Consider the following 18,332-nt stretch of genomic DNA (forward strand, 5'->3'; position numbering starts at 1 on the left):
GCAGTGGCAACAGCAGCATCATTAGTTGTTCACCATGGGGCTGAATTCGATCTAATGATGTGGTTTTGTATAAAAACAGCTGGCTTAGGTATAAAAAGATACAGGTTTAATTATAACGTCTGAGCCTCAATTCCCTCTTGCAGAGATAAGAAATAGGATTACAGATGCTAAGCGATCTAACTCCACTACTTAACTAATGGGGTAACCTCAGGCCAGCCACTTGACTTTGCCTAGCCTTAGGTCCTCATCTGTAAAATGAGAATATCAATATTTTTATTAGGGTATAATATGAAAAAGCATGTAAAGTAATTATATAAAATATATTACTAAATATTAGCAGCAATGATAACTACGATTTATTCATTCGCTGATGCACCCAACCATTACAACAGATTAGCTTCTACATTCCAGGTGAGGCTTGATGTTAGAAACTCAGCAGGGAAGGAAGCAGACAAAACCCCCTGACCTCTTGGAGTCTACTCTCCATGCTAATAAGAGTGCCTTGTGTCCAGTAAGTATTCAAAAAGCAATTTGAGTATGTTTTAAGAGAGGATCCTAGTTTCTCATCTATGAAATAGTCTTAAAATGACCATCCATAATGTACGGGATTTGATAGAAGATTAAGGAAATAAAATATATTAAAGCACTTGATAAACTACAATGCACTATACAAATATTTGTTATATTTATTCTACTCATACATACGCTTAATGGTCACATATTCAGCAATATCAAACCCAAACTTTACCAAATGAGGGAAAAGAAGAGGATGAACCATTTTCTTAATTATTATTCTGAAAAAAATAGATTTGTGATGCATAGGTTAGACAAATTCCTAATGAGAAAAAACAGATTTTGTAGGAGTTCACATTAAAGAAGATTTCTTAAACTTTTACAACTCACTGGAGTCATAATATGAAACCTTGACATTTGTAATATAAATATCCAGAAATTTCTGGGAATCCCCAGATTTGTAAACATTAGTAGAGCCTATAATTTAGGTAGTAAAACACATTAAGGACCATTTTCCAAAATGTGTTCCACAAAACACTAGTTTCATGGAATGATAAGAGATTTCACGTGTTAAGATGATTTCACGTACAAAGAAGCTGAACAGATGCTAGGTTAAACACAGTTTTCTAAGGGCTTTTTAAAGCACTGAAGGCAATTCTGATCTCTGGTATGCAGCATGTTTGAAACATATATGAGCAAAGGAATCATTCCCTTCTTAGGACAAGTGGAATAAACTTTACAAATGCTACAGTGAGCACACTGCAACACTGGGATGATCCCTCCAGATCAACAAGAGGTGTTCAATACTCAGTGACCAGTGGATAGCCACAAAGCTGGGTGGGGATGTAGAAACCAAACTGCCCGCCTGTCACTAGGTAACTGGTTAAATTCTAGTGCGCTCTGGCCAATTACTGTATGCCGTGGACATTTATTGTCTATACTAAAATATATTACAAATTATGTTCAAAAGTGAAAACAACAACATGAACACTGTGTGTGTGTGTGTGTGTGTGTGTGTGTGTATAGTGTTCAGGCTGAGATTTTCACTTTCAAATATAATATTCGTAACCGCTAACAAGGAAAGTCTACTTTTGAAGCTATACCAGAACTAATTACATAATAAGTGGTGGATTTCAATTGCATCCTCAGGCGAGGCCCAGCTCTTAACAAAGGATTGGGGAAGAAGGCAGGCAATGCACTGAGATATATCCAAGAAGACTCAAAGAAGCCCCTAATTTTGATCACCTATGGGAACAGCATTAGTGAATAACAGTAGATAATCATTCACTACTAATGAGTTGCAACTCATCAAAAAGGCTTTGGAAAAAAATCCACTTTGTGGAAGTACGTTGAGATACTGGGAACAGAAGAAGTACCAAAACCACTTATCTTTTTGAAAGGTAAGCATTTCAAACTTCACATTAAACAGATTCCCTTTGACTGCCTACACCCCAGACCAATAAAACCTGGATGTGAGAGAAACTGCCCAGTCTCCTATGGCTTTGCAGAAGAGTAGCCCAGGAAGGGAGAGCTAACTAAAGATCCCCAAGCATCCTGAGAATCGCTGTTTATCACAGCTTGTCTGCAATTGAGAAAGGATGCTCTGTTTACCCTGCCCACCACAAAATGCTGTGCTGGTGTGTCAGAAATATAATATTACTTCTTTGTAAGAAATTTGACACAGACTAGAACTGGAGAAAATGGACACCTGGGCAGATGTGTCTTGGCAAATTAAAAAAAAAGTATAACAGGAATCAACTGGAGTTATTTTTCCTCTGGATAATGCCAACGGGCTATGCATTACTTTCTGTGTCAGGAGGGCCCTAGATTAAGTCCTGTCTCTGTCATTTACTACAGAGCAGTGATGTGTGATGTTCGGTTTCTTTATTACCCAAGTAGAGACAGTTCAGATTAAATAAGATAACAAGTATAAAGACCTGCCTAGCACAAATGCTAAGCTTCTCTAGACAAAGGAAAACTATCAAATACTTGAGAGGGTTCCATTTCCTACCACCAATCGTTCACTTATTCAATAAATACTTAACTGAGTAGCCACTCTCTTCCAGACACTGTCCTAGGTGCTAGGGATACAGCAGTGAACAAAACAAGCAACAGTTCCAGCCCCCATGAACCTTACATTGTGAATGCTCATTTCCCTTCTTTCTTCCCAACCCTAAACGAATATATTTATTACCTTGTCAGTCAAATGCAAAATCTAAGTTTGCACAATGCTAGAGGCATTGACAGGTAAACTCTCATCTACCTGCTACACCAAATTCCTTTCGTTTGGCTCAGAAAAGTTCCCATTAGATTTTTGAGGAGCCAGGTGTCAACAACAAAAGACAAAGTTCAGCATTTCAGCAGCAGCAAGAAAAGTGATAAATAGCCAGAAGTGAATGGGAAGAAGTCCCTGAATCTCTGCCGCAGCTCCTCAGAAGCTGTTAGCTAGCACTGGGCTTTCTGCAAATCTTTTCAATGCTATAAAAGGAGGGGAAGGCTCCTGTAAAGATGTGCAAGCTACAATTGGAACATGTGTCAAGGTCACTTTTTCCACTTTAAAACTGGCAAAGAAATTAACAAGATTTCTCTATGAGATGCTAAACACCTTCATGGAAAGATGCCATAGAGCCCTGAAGTTTATTCATGGGGAATCATGACTCCATTTATTCATCGGTTCATTCAGAAAATATTCCCTGTATATTTAGCATGTTCCAGCCCTAGGCTGGGTCTTGGGGATACAAAGACGAATCAGACATAGCCCTGAACTTTGAATAGCTCTTTACCTAGAAAATATGTTAAAAAGTAATTAAGAGGGGTGGGCTCTTCCTCTTTTCCTCTTTTATTTTCCTCTGCATTCACCATCCCTTTTTCTCTTCTACTCCCCATCCAAATTTTGAAGTGTACTTCTGTAATAAAGTTTATTGTTTAAAAAAAAAAAGTAATTAACATCCTGTGTGACAGGCACTCTAATACGAGTCTGAACAAAATACTATCAGAGCACAGAGGAGGAAGCCACTAAGTCAGCCATTAGAGTTTGCTGTGCTGTAGATGAAGCAGCCGGAGAACTGATTCTAATTCCACTTTTCAGATAATATCCAATCTACCCTTCACATCCACTCCATCAACCAATCCTGCCAGTTTCCCCTCCTGCCCTTTTTTCCACCTCCACGTCCACCACGACACCTTGCCTAGATGACTCCAACAGACTGACAACTGGAGTCCCCGCCTTGCTGTTATATTCCGTCTCCCACTGCAGACAGAATGATTTTTCAAAATACACATCAGATCTTATCACATCTTTCTTAAACCCTTCAGCAATTTCCCATTGTTCAGTGTGGACCCTGAACTTCACAGGCTTACAGGATGCCTCCCTCTGCACTCACCACTCTCCATCTCCCACCTCTCTTGTACCTCCAGATCTTGAAAGATGTTGTTCTTCCCAACTCTCACACTGATCTCCTTCTTACCCTCCCTCTGGTTTCACTAACTGAATCTCATCCTAGTGTCTCTGCTTGAATGTCCCATAGCATCCCCTACTTACCTTCCCAGTCAATCCCAACCCTGCAAAACCCCTCTCTTACAGCATCTTTCCTGGTAGTTACAGGAGTTAGACCTCCTCTTCCTTACTACTCACTGACGCATATCTTGAACCATAGATTGTAAGACTGAATTATGTCTAATTGAGCATTTACCACACTTAAACGTAATATTTAACTAAAATCCAATTTTGCACTAGATCTTACCTTAGACCTTTTTGCTCACTTGAGTTCCTATAACAATTCTTAAGAGACTAATAAGGTAAAAATTGGCACACTAATTTTACAAAGTGGAATGGAGAATGATGAAGTTCCCTGCTTATGTTCACAAAAATAATGGTAAAGCCAGGATTTCTAATTCAAGTGCACTTAAACTAAGTCAAATCTTTCTATTATCCCCCTGCTATTCTTCCCTAATCATTCTGAGTGTACAATTCTTGTTTTCCCAGGCAAGCTTCATAACAAAGCAGAAGCCACAGTAGGCATTATACCAGCCACAATACCAAGGGCACAATTAAAACTCACTGATTTGCATTCTTCTCAGTCCTGTCTAGATATTAGGCATCTTGGAGATAGCCAAGAGGTATATATATATTTTCTTTTAATGTTTTACTTTTTTTTCCTTTTTTCAACATCTCCATTGGAGTATAATTGCTCTACAATGGTGTGCCAGGCTCCGCTCCATAACAAAGCAAACAAGAGGTATATATTTTTTAAACAACCAAAAATGTTTAAGTCTACTAAATTCCCATTTCCATTTAAAGCTCTAAAACTTTGACTTGTCCCTGGAAAGTGAGCAGGGATTTTTTTCCCCTTCCTTTCTTTTTTTTCTTTTTTGCTACATAAAAATGCTAAGGACTGTATACAACATAATATATGCATAATGTCTTTCAAGGAGACACTCTGAAGTCTTAAATTACTGCACAGTAAGCCAAAGGTGAAAGTACCTCATCGGAAAATAATCTAAGACCATCCCTGCAGGCTTTGCCTCTGTGTACCATCCAGCCCCTCTGATAGATACACCAAAGAGCACAGCAAGGAAGATTCCCCTGGGAAGACGCCAGACACTGGGGCACCCAGCTCTCAGGAGGAAGTCATGGTCAAGAATCAGATGGAACATGTCTGCGAGGATTTGAGGAAAGACACCAAGCAAGGCCAGACAAGCTGATTTCTTTGATTTAACTTTGATGCTTTATTTCCTCCGCACCCATTGTGGCCAAGTCTGAGAACCCATGCAGACACCACGATGGAAGCACTGTCACCTAACCTGGCTCTCTGCCCCCAGCATCTCCCCAGCCAGTGTTGCCTCCATGTGGCTATGAGATTGACTTTCCTAACGTATCAATTCAGTAATGTCCTCCCCACCTCAGATCCCCCACTAAATTCTCTGTGGCCTACAGCGGTGATCTCTGCTTTTAATCATGTATCTTCGCTGATACCAGTTTGGGGCATGTACCTCCTATATGAAAATATTTATTTAATAAAATACATATATGTGTTATTATACTAATATAGGATGTACATTATAAAACTTATACCAAAATAGAAATTTAAAGGATGAGATGAAAATAAACTTAAATGAAAGTTCTAATATTTTTTCCATACCCCAATGGATCCAATTTCTCACCTGCTGTTATGTCTGCATCCTACATGGGTGTACACTGGCCTACAGAATAAAACTCAGGCTCCTTAGCATGCTTACAATGCTTTCACCATCTGACCACCAGCCGTATCGCCATTCTCATGTAGATTTATACATAAAAGGAGATTTACTATAGGTATTGGCTCAATACCTCATACAGACATTGTAACACACATGTTATGGATGTTCAGATGTCCCACAATAGGCCATCTACAAACTGGAGAACCAGGAGAGTGGGTGGTATAACTGAGTCCAGGTCCAAAGGCATGTACACCAGGAGGCTGCTGTTATAAGTCCTGCAGTCTGAAGGCCTGAGAACCAGGAGCTCTACTGTCCCAGGGCAGAAAAGGATGGATGTCCTGGCTCAAGGGAAAGAAGGAATCTATCCTTCTTTTGCTCTTTTGTGCTATCCGGGACCTCAATGAATTAGAGGACTCCTGCCCATATTGGTAAGGGGAGTCAAATGTTAATCTCTTCCAGAAACACCCCCATAGACACACTCAGAAACCATGTTTTACCAGCTGTCTGGCCTTCCCTTAGCACAGCCAAATTAACACATAAAATTAACCATCACAGTTAGATATATAATCTGTGTGTGTGTGTATATGTGTGTGCGTGCACACGCATGTGTGTATGTAAGTATATCTCAACCCTAAATACCTGAAGGCCAAGTTCTAGTCCAAGCACTGTCAAAGATGAAAATATTTATTGTTACTATAACGATGAATAATCACATAATGTATAAATATGTAATTATCATCATCAGTAAGTTACAGTACAGAGCTACACTGCTCTAGCGTTTACAAAATATTGAATACTTTCACATTCAACACCTTATTTAACTTGCACAAGCAACCAGTACTATTTAGTAGATGTTTAAAAGTTCTGTTTGGACCATGAGAAAATCAAAATACAAAAGAACTGAGTGACTTTCCAAGATGACCCAGCTGGTAAGTGGTAGAGCCAGGATCACTCAATATCTCCGTATCCTTAGTTCATGTTCTTTCACTATATCACTGCCCTGGGAGTTGTCAAGAAAAAAAAAAAAATGGAGTCAAGGAAAATTCTGCAAAGCAGGAATATTTGAGGATAGCTGACTACCAAGGCAAACTCTGAGGCACAGACAACCTGCTTAGTTCTCCTGCCAAGAGCTCTCTCTCCCACATTCAAGTGACTTTAATTTTTCACTTTCTTTTGCTATGCTACTTGAAATTTAACAGTTGGGGGGTTTTCTTAATTAACAGGCATCCTCTTTTAAGAATACATTTATCTCTGGGAATGTTATATGGATATCAATCATTTACAAATGTGTGTAAACTTGTTTCATGAATTGTTTTCCTCCTAGCATAAACCTCAGAACTGTAGCACATGAGAAGCTGTAAATTTTGTTTGGAAGGAAGAAGAGATGGGTCACTTCGGGACATGAGGTGTATGGGGATAGAGCAATTGCAGATGAGGTGATACAGTAAGGGCCATGGGGAAGTCTGGAGATAACACAAACAACAAAGGGGAAGCAAGATAGTGAAATCCTATCTGGTTTCCACGTGAGCAAGTTTTCCTACAATCAGTTGAAACCAGAGATACATATGGGGGGATTCAGGAAATAAACAAAAAGTAAGAGGCATAAAATTAATGGGGGAGATTATTTTTTAATCACTTAGTAACTGTGGCAAAACTGGAAAACTATTGACCTAAACAGATTCTTTTTCTTCCTAGGCACACAGCTGGACAACATTTACCAGCCTCTCCTGCAGTTAGGTAAGGCCAGTCACTAAGTTTGAGACAAGTGGAATGTGGCCAGGACTGGTCCATAAAAACCTCATGGCCATCACCTTCCATTCCCTTTCCCCTACCATGGAAACCTGGGAAGCCACGCTGCACATGGCGGAGCCAAAGAGAGAAGGAGCCTGGGTCCCTGAATCACAGCTTTGAGAAAAGCCACCTGCCAACCAGAAGCATCCACTTCAAAGCCTATATGAATAGAAACAAAAGCTTCTATTTTGTTGAATCCCAGAGAATGTTTTTTTTCTATAAGCAACTAACTAAAACAATTTTTTAAATGATGCTTTTCTTTATCAAAATTAAGAAAGAGCTACAATTTCTCTCTTGCTATGTGGTGAAGAAAGTCAATCTATAGCAGATAATGGAAGTGAAGTTTACATGGAATGAAGTGAGCAGTCAGCATCAGAACATTACACGAGTGGGGTATTAGCAAAGCAAAGAGCAGAATCAGCCCCCAAAATACAGATTCTAAGTGGCAGCCCTTGATCAACACTAACAAGACAAACTGGACTCAAGAAAGCAGTGTCAGATACAGAAAGGCACGAATCGGGGAGAGACTTTCATTCATTCATTTATTCTTTAAACAGTTTGGTGCACCCATCACATCCTAAGCACTTTCCTAGTGCTGGAGATACAGTGAATAAAATAAAGTCACTGCCTTCCTGCAGCTTTTATTCTAAAGGGAAAAGTCAGATCATAAACCTTTAAACAGGAAAACACAAACAAGAAAACAATTTTAGGGCTTCCCTGGTGGCACAGTGGTTGAGAGTCCGCCTGCCAATGCCGGGGACATGGGTTCGTGCCCTGGTCCGGGAAGATCCCACATGCCGCGGAGCGGCTGGGTCCGTGAGCCAGGACCGCTGAGCCTGCGCGTCCGGAGCCTGTGCTCCGCAATGGGAGAGGCCACAGCAGTGAGAGGCCCGCGTACCGCAAAAAAAAAAAAAAAAAGAAAACAATTTTAGAAAGTGCTATGAAGAAAATAAAATAATTAAATAAAATGAAAATGGTATAGAGGAGCTGAGGGTAGGAACAGAGCTAATTAGGTGAGGGTAGTTAGGGAAGACCTTTCTAAAGAGTGACATTTGAGCTACAACTTAAATGATGACTGGAAAGGGGATTTCCCAAGATCTAGGTGAAGGGCATCCTAGGGCCAAGTAAGAACTATTGCACAAGCCTATTGGAGGAATACAAGGAGTTAGCGCCTGATGGGAGAAAAGAGAACACAGGAAAGAGTGGTACGAGACGAACACAGAGGAGTAGGAAGGGTCCAGTTCACACAGTGCCTTACACAGGACCAATCCTGGACATTATTCTAAGATGCACGGAAGCCATCAGATGATTTCAAACAGAAGAGTGGCATAATATGACTTATCATTTTAAGAGCTCACCCTGATCGATGTTTGGAGAATGGATTATGGGGGGCAAGAGTGGACACCATTGCAATCACAAGCCATGAGATAAAGGAGGCTTGGACTAGAGGCGGAGCAAGACACAGGTCAATTCGTGATTCATTTTCCAAGTAAACTACCGAGACTTCCTGATGTAGCAGATGCTATGGGTGAAAGCAGCATGGAATTGATGATGACTTCTCCATCTAGTGACCTCAGCAACAGGACGGATGAAAGTGTCATTAACTGAGATTGGGAGAAAAGTATTTGGGTTGGCCAAAAAGATCATTCGGGTTTTTTTCCGTAACATTCTACTGAAAAACCCGAAAGAACTTTTGACCAACCCAATACATGGTCCTCTGCTCTCAGAACCGTGGAACTCAGGAGAGCTCTGTAGTACAATAGTTCAGCTACATGATGAGTTCGCTTGGCTTCTATGTGCTGGCTTAGAAAACTCATCAACACTCAGGACATTTTTATCATGAAGAAGTAACTAAAAATTCCAAATATCTTATAAATGATCTTTCAAAACATGGTTAAATTGAAAAACAAGAACAACAACAAAACAACAAAAAAGACAAGTGCTACTTTAACATCTAGTCCTGACCACTGCCCCAGTTGGTTTGACTGGGGCTCCTTCCTAAGTAAAGAGCTGAAAAAATAACCCCGTGGTTCAACCCAAGTGCAGTAACCAAGGTTTGGATTTGGGCTATATTTTTTGCTGTTTTAATTCCAAAAAGAAAGTTATAGGGAAAAAAAAAGAAAGTTATAGGGATGGGGGTGGGGGATGTCATTAAGAAGAGGCAAGAGTTTAAGTAGGTGGGAGAGCAGGAGTAGACGCTTTCGTAAAGCAGCCTTGGGAATAAAGAAGCAGAGGCAAAGAAAAGCCAGGCCCAGGAAGAAAGCTCAGCTCTATCTCCTGCTAGGAGGAAAGGGGCAAGTGGGTTATCACACGCAAAGCAATGGCTAGAGATCTCTGTGTCCTGGGAAGGCTGACGGGGAAGGTGAGGGCGGTGGTGGCAGTGAGATTGTTGCCAGATATCTGAATACCAGAAGATCTCTCCATTAGTCATGCAGGCTAAATAAGAAAGGGAAAAAAAGGATACCCCGAGGTATTCTTATCTCAAACATTCTGAACCCCTGGAAATAAGTTTGAGCAGGAGCTTAGAGTTAAGCTTTTACTAACATGAATAATCCAGAAGAGGCTTTTGATCCCTGTGCTGTCCAAAGCAGGAGATTGAAGCCCAGATTTGAGCATAAACTAGGCTACATGGATCATGACGCGTGTGCATCTTATAAAATTTCAAAACAAGGGTTACCTAATTAATCCTTGGAGAAGTAGAAGTATAACTAAGCATACTCACCATTTTCCCATTCATTCTCTTCATCAGGAATTCACAGGGGCTTGTTTCTACGGCAGTGCACTCACTCTAGCCTCCGCATCCAAAAATTATCTACTCCCTTAGTTCTTCTGAATCTTCTTTCTGCTTGAACTCCGACCTTTCTGCCACTTTCCCAGCCTCTTAACACTCTAAGGGTCAGACCCTGTCATCACTGCCCGTCATGCGAAAGAAGTTATAAATCACCTTGCTAATCAGTTGCTGTGTTTCAGACATCTCAGCAGTTTTGTTACATGACATTATTAAATTCAACCCAATAAAACTCATTTTGTTCCACAACATATTATCCTTGAATTCAGCTCCACTTGTGTTTCTCCAAGGAAGGAATAACTTCATCTTTATAAATTATTATACTTGGTACCTCACTGCTAAAAATATGCTCCTGGCAGAACTGATAAAACCTGGTCCTTCCTACTAAGAACACTCTCCCCTGCTACCTTCCAATTCTCCCAAAAGATGCAGACGTGAGAAGCCCACTTTCTCAAAGTACTGGTCTCAATGAGTACACACTCTTCCAATTCCAAGAAAGATCCTCATAAACACTGATATAAGTTGATGATGATAACTGTTGTGACCCACTAAATCACTAGTAAATACCAGACAATTTGCTAAATTTTTGACCTGCATTGTCTCATCATCTTAATTGGGAAAACCAATTTCCCACATCAGAACTGGCCATAATAAAGCACTGGTTTACAACTTGCGGTCTGCAAAATATCTATTACCTGGCAGCAGGGCCAGAGCAGACTATTAATGATCCATACAGTTCAGACTTTTTCTAGTAACTCTCAATGCTTGCTCCATCAAAAATTACTTTCAGGGCTTCCCTGGTGGCGCAGTGGTTGAGAGTCCGCCTGACGATGCAGGTGACACAGGTTCGTGCCCCGGTCTGGGAGGATCCCGCATGCCGCAGAGCAGCTGGGCCCGTGGGCCATGGCCGCTGAGCCTGCACGTCCGGAGCCTGTGCTCCGCAACGGGAGAGGCCGCGGCGGTGATTGGCCCGCGTACCGCAAACAAAAACAAAAACAAAAAAATTACTTTCAGTCATGAGCGCTGAGTTGGAGGTATCCTTCTGAAACTACAAGATGTGGGTCAACTAATTCAGGCAGGTGTACCAATAGGCTTAGGCTAAGTCACGCAAAGGTCACAGATAATTGCACCCTCCAAAGTTTCAGTGATTTACACAATTATTTCTCACTCATGCCACATGTTCCTCACCTGTCAGCTGTCACACAGCTCTATGTAGACTTCATTCTGGAACCCTAGCTAAAGGAGAGGCCCTGCTCTGGAACAATGCAGGTTTATGAGAAAGAGGTGGAACCCTGTAATAACTCTTAGATCTTCTACTATGAAATGGTACACATCTCACATCCATTCAGATTTCATTAGATGAAGGAGATAGCAAATATTTTGAACAATACCACACTGGAACAGGGTGGGGGACGGGAAGGAAGGGAGCAGCATAAGTCAGGGCATAAAGCCCTGGAGGAGAAATGAGTTGAGTATTATCTTTATTTCATTTCTCTGAGTCTTTCTGTCCTCACTTGCAAAGTGGAGTTCATGTGGCCTATGTTACAATTTTCCTCAGAGATTTACTGAAGGCTCAAAGAATACAATATATATAAAAGGAGTTTGAAAAATTCAGAGCACTCTGTAAGTAGGTGGCATTATTTAATGCTACTTGTAGTACTCTCTATCCCTGGCAGATTGCATGATGTACACGTATCACATTGTTCTTTATTCTTCAATGTAACTTTTTACTACAGGAAGAAAAAGTTTATGAAACTCTATATAGACTCCAAATTCAAGAAGATCATGAATAGACCCCAACTGCTGTACTTTCCTCAGACACTACCTCTAATTGAAGCTAATGAATCAGAAACCATTTAAGACCAACCCATTGAAAACGTCATCCCAAAGGTAAAAAAGCCTCAGTAGACCAGATTCATAAAACACCAAAGTCCAACTACAGCAATTCTCAAAATGGGGAATGTTCCTGCTCGAGTCAGACGAGGCAAAATGAAACGAACTCCCATGAATTGTATCATAGCTGACAAAGGGTCTTATTATCTTCTATTGATTGGCCAGGAGTTCCCATATCTTCTCTATGGCAATTTCTATGACAGTCTCTGCAGAGCAGGAGTCCCTAATACACTATATCTCTGCTACTACCTTAGGAAGTTAAGAAAATTGAAAGTCTTTTGTGCTTCTTTTTCCACTGAAAGCCTGAATAGGTTTTTCAAGTTAGCCTGGACAATGTATGTAATATTTTGTTTTAATTTGCAAGCCAGTCGTGTTCATCGTAGTTTGTGAAATACGGGTCATTTTCACTCCACTTACTCAGAGAAAAAAATAACTTGCCTGAAGCAGTTCATAAGTTATCTACTCCTCTCTATGCTATAGTGAAACAATGAACTCAGCATCTGAGAGTCTGTAGTACCCAGGCAGGCATGTGGTGAGCATCCCAGAAGAAAATTCTGAAGACAGAGCTGGGTAAATGGCCATAAGCTAAATTTTACCAAAAAAGAATGTAGTATACATAGCTTTCTGCCCACCCAAAATCACCCATACACCTGCCTCCTATTGCTACAACGCTAATTAGTTCAGACAAAGGGCAAAGATCATTTAGTCTCAGGGAAGGCAAACCCCCTATTCCAAATCCGGGGGTTGGACACAATTAGCCCAAACCAATGACAGTCATCTCATTGGTCTCAGGGTGGAGAGGATATAATCCTGGTCTGAAAAATAAGCAGAAGATTTCTGCATGGAGAGAGAGGCAAGGAGGTTACAAAGGACCTTCTAGAAAGGACTTTCTTCAAACTTAAAAACAAAGAACCTGAGAGGGCAGACAGCAGAAGCAAGAAAAACTACAATTCTGCAGCTTGTGGAAGGAAAACCACACGCACAAAAAGACAGACAAAATGAAAAGGCAGAGGACTATGTACCAGATGAAGCAACAAGATAAAACCCCAGAAAAACAACTAAATGAAGTGGAGATAGGCAACCTTCCAGAAAATGAATTCAGAATAATGACAGTGAAGATGATCCAGGACCTTGCAAAAAGAATGGAGGCAAAGATCGAGAAGATGTAAGAAATGTTTAACAAAAACCTAGAAGAATTAAAAAACAAACACCTAGAAGAATTAAAGAACAAACAAACAGAGATGAACAATACAATAACTGAAATGAAAACTACACTAGAAGGAATCAATAGCAGAATAACTGAGGCAGAAGAACGGGTAAGTGACCTGGAAGACAGAATGGTGGAATTCACTGCCACAGAACAGAATAGAGAAAAAAGAATGAAAAGAAATGAAGACAGCCTAAGACACCTCTGGGGCAACATTAAACACAATAACATTCACATTATAGGGGTCCCAGAAGGAGAAGAGAGAGAGAAATGTCCTGAGAAAATATTTGAAGAGATTATAGTCGAAAGTTTCCCTAACATGGGAAAGGAAATAGCCACCCAAGTCCAAGAAGTGCAGAGAGTGCCAGGCAGGATAAACCCAAGGAAAAACACACCGAGACACAGAATAATCAAACTGGCAAAAATTAGAGACAAAGAAAAATTATTAAAAGCAACAAGGGAAAAATGACAAATAACATACAAGGGAACTTCCATAAGGTTAACGGCTGATTTCTCAGCAGAAATTCTACAAGCCAGAATGGAGTGGCATGATATATTTAAAGTGATGAAAGGGAAGAACCTACAACCAAGATTACTCTACCCAGCAAGGATCTCATTCAGATTCAACAGAGAAATCAAAAGCTTTACAGACAAGCAAAAGCTAAGAGAATTCAGCACCACCAAACCAGCTCTACAACAAATGCTAAAGGTACTTCTCTAAGTGGGAAACACAGGAGAAGAAAAGGACCTACAAAAACAAAAACAATTAAGAAAATGGAAATAGGAACATACATATTGATAATTACCTTAAATGTGAATGGATTAAATGCTCCAAGCAGAAGACACAGGCTCGCTGAATGGATACAATAATAAGCCCCATATACATGCTATCTACAAGAGAACCACTTCAGACCTAGGGACACATACAGCCTGAAAGTGAGGGGATGGAAAAAGATATTCCATGCAAATGGAAATCAAAAGAGAGCTGGACTAGCAATACTCATATCAGATAAAATAGACTTTAAAAGAAAGAATGTTACAAGAGACAAGAAAAGACACTAAATAATGATCAAGGGATCAATCCAAGAACAAGATATAACAATTATAAATATATATGCACCCAACATAGGAACACCTCAATACATAAGGCAAATGCTAACAGGTATAAAAGAGGAAATTGATGGTAACACAGTAATAGTGGGGGATTCTAACACCTCGCTTACACCAATGGACAGATCATCCAGACAGAAAATTAATAAAGAAACACAAGTTTTAAATGACACAACAGGCCAGATAGATTTCATTGATATTTATAGGACATTCCATCCAAAAATAGCAGATCACACTGTGTTCTCAAATGCACACAGAACATTCTCCAGGATAGATCACATCTTGGGTACAATCAAGCCTCAGTAAATTTAAGAAAATTGAAATCATATCAAGCATCTTTTCTAACCACAACACTATGAGATTAGAAATGAATTACAGGGGGGGCTTCCCTGGTGGTGCAGTGGTTGGGGGGTCCACCTACCGATGCAGGGGGCACGGGTTCGTGCCCCGGTCCAGGAGGATCCCACATGCCGCAGAGCAGCTGGACCCATGAGCCATGGCCACTGAGCCTGCATGTCCGGAGCCTGTGCTCCGTGGCGGGAGAGGCCACAACAGTGAGAGGCCCACGTACCGCAAAAAAAAAAAAGAAAAGAAAAGAAAAGAAATGAATTACAGGGGAAAAAATGGACAAAACACAAACACATGGAGGCTAAACAATTCATTACTAAATAACCAAGAGATCACTGAAGAAATAAAAGAGGAAATCAAAAAATACCCAGAGGCAAATGACAATGAAAACACGACAATCCAAACCTATGGGATGCAGCAAAAGCAGTTCTAAGAGGGAAGTTTATAGCTATACAAGCCTACCTCAAGAAACAAGAAAAATTTCAAGTAAACAATCTAACCTTACACCTAAAGGAACTAGAGAAAGAACAAACAAAACCCAAAGTTAGTAGAAGGAAAGAAATCATAAAGATCAGAGCAGAAATAAATGAAACAGAAACAAAGAAAACAATAGCAAAGATCAATAAAACTAAAAGCTGGTTCTTTGAGAAGGTAAACAAAATTGATAAACCATTAGCCAGACTCATCAAGAAAAAGAGGGAGAGGACTCAAATCAATAAAATTAGAAATGAAAAAGAAGTTAAACAGACACCACAGAAATAGAAAGCACCCTACGAGACTACTACAAGCAACTCTATGCCAATAAAATGGACAACCTGGAAGAAATGGACAAATTCTTAGAAAGGTATAACTTTCCAAGACTGAACCAGGAAGAAATAGAAAATATGAACAGACCAATCACAAGTGATGAAATTGAAACTGTGATTAAAATTCTTCCAACAAACAAAAGTCCAGGACCAGATGGCTTCACAGGTGAATTCTATCAAACATTTAGAGAAGAGCTAACAGCTATCCTTCTCAAACTCTTCCAAAAAATTGCAGTGGAAGGAACACTCCCAAACTCATTCTACAAGGCCACCAACACCCTGATACCAAAAGCAGACAAAGATACTACAAAAAAAGAAAATTACAGACCAATATTACTGATGAATATAGATGCAAAAATCCTCAACAAAATACTAGCAAACAGAATCCAAAAACACACTAATAGGATCATACACCATCATCAAGTGGAATTTATCCCGGGGATGCAAGGATTCTTCAATATATGAAAATCAATCAATGTCATACACCATATTAACAAATTGAAGAATAAAAACCATATGATCATCACACACACACAAAAAAAAACACAGAACCTCACACAGAGAAGATTTTTAACCCCTGTCCCTTCCTTCCTTCTTTGGGATGCTGGTATGAGGACACCATGTCTGGGGCTACGGCAGCCACCACTCAACCACAGGAAAATAAGCCCAAAGCCCAAGTGTGCTGAAGATGGCTGAATAAAGAGAGAGGAGGGCGTTTGCTCTAAATGTTGATATTCACTCTACTTGGTTCTCAGTGCCTCCCATCCTGTTGCCCAGTATTTGACCCCTGTTTTAGTCCCTGAGTTCTATTCTTAGACTGTAAATGGGCTCTAACGTTTAGTCATTTCTCCTTAAGTGCTATCCTTCTCATTATGAACATGCCCTCTGGAATTGCAGAATGTCCCCCTGATCACAGAAAAATGACTAAAGCCCGAGGACATTACCATGACTCAAGGGTGGTACCACAGTATACACTGACCCAAGGCCCCGCACACACAACGAGTTGAGAAGCATGTTCAAGGAAACAGGGATTCAGACCTAGAATCGCTCAACATAATCAATAAAATAAGGCCTCACAAAGGGTAGGCATAATACCACAAATGGTACCTCATAAAACTGATTCTATGTAACAAAAAATGAGAAGAGAATCAAAGAGTCCCAAAACAGCATTGGTACCAGCAATTTCCTCCCAGGTTCTGCCAGGTCTCAATAGCTAAGGGGAGCCAGGAATGGTGGGTGTATTGCTTCCAATAGACAACTAAAACACCGGCCAATGGTAGAATCAAGATTCAAATTATTTTGAGGTTCCTTCTATCATTTTTATAATTGTTCATAGTCTCTCCCCACATATAGCAGAAGGTAAGAAAACAAATTTTTTAGACCATTACCTGGCTTGTGGGATTTTTTCATGATAAATGGAGAGGAAAATGTTCACATTTTTTATTTTTAAAATTACAGTAATTTTCTGACAAAAAATACAAAATAGCATAAGGTAAGATATAAAAAATAAATGTTAATGTGAAGTATTGAAATTAATAGTCCTCTTCCTCAAAACTGACAAATAAGTAACATGATGTTAATGGATAGATGAAAAGGTTCATAACTAAAGGGCAACTTCACCCTCCCAAGTGGCATGTCTCCCAAATCAAGTTCAAATCTATACAGGTAAGCAAAAGGAAAAAAAAGTGTAGAAAAAAGTGTGTGTGTTGGGGGTTAACTATTAGTTAGACTTATATTGCTAATGAGAACCAAAGCAGTAATAAAGAAAGTCTTCCAGAAGAAATGAAAAACAGAGGCTTTCTACCAGGTTCTGAACACTAACAGTAATTAGAAACATTTCCTTAACAACTTTAGTCAAAGTCAAAAAGTTAAGCAGGGGTCAACAACATAAAACAGAAGAATGGAAAGGAATTTACCATTATTGTCATCAACTGTCTTTACCTTGACAATACGTGACCCACATGAGAACCAAATCAGTAGGAGGACAGTGACCAAGATTTTGCAGCATTTATTCCAGTCAAGACATCTACCTTCCTAATTAACAGAACACCAAGGTTCAATAATACTAGTAAAGGTGACAGGAATAATTAGGTCCAACCAGGATGGAAAAACAGCCTAGCCATCACTTTGCCTATAAGAATTTCTCTAAACTGATGGGAGAGAGCCAGTGAGCACTGGAGAAATGGATGGGCTCAGATTTTAGGGCACTGTACATGTAAATCCAGGGTCAGAACTAATCCCTGATCCTCTGCTATATTAAAGGAAAAGGAGTATGCAATGCTTGCCCCCAGCACGCTGAGCATGGAAAGAGGAGTTCACATAAGACAGAGGAGTTGCTCTGCTCTATAAAGTAGAAAAGGGGGGTCACTGATGCTTGAGGCCACCAACCTACTATACCAATCCATGTGCCAAAGTTATGAGTCCATCTGTCACTGGGACTTTTAGTAGAGTTTGGGAATTAGCAACACATGAATCAGTCATTAGGAAACACAACTGAAAAAAAACTCTGCCCTTGGCAGGTGAAGATGATGGCAATTGGGTATAAGCTAGTATCAAAGCATCCGTTCAAAAAGAGGATCCACCATGTAACATTTAACTGAAATTGAAGAAGACAATATACCCAAATAAGACAACATAAAATGAGGGGTTTAGGGTTTTGCTGGTGATTGAAAGGTCT

At 40.0% G+C, this 18,332-nt stretch overlaps 1 protein-coding gene across 2 annotated transcripts in view; it reads right to left on the minus strand.

The window, feature by feature from the left end:
• Nucleotides 1-18,332, minus strand: part of NELL1 (neural EGFL like 1) — an 859,251-nt gene that overhangs the window by 610,314 nt on the left and 230,605 nt on the right. The gene's annotated exons all lie outside the window — the stretch shown is intronic.

This window comes from Lagenorhynchus albirostris, chromosome 9, assembly GCF_949774975.1.
Source record: "Lagenorhynchus albirostris chromosome 9, mLagAlb1.1, whole genome shotgun sequence".
Lineage (NCBI taxonomy): Eukaryota > Metazoa > Chordata > Mammalia > Artiodactyla > Delphinidae > Lagenorhynchus > Lagenorhynchus albirostris.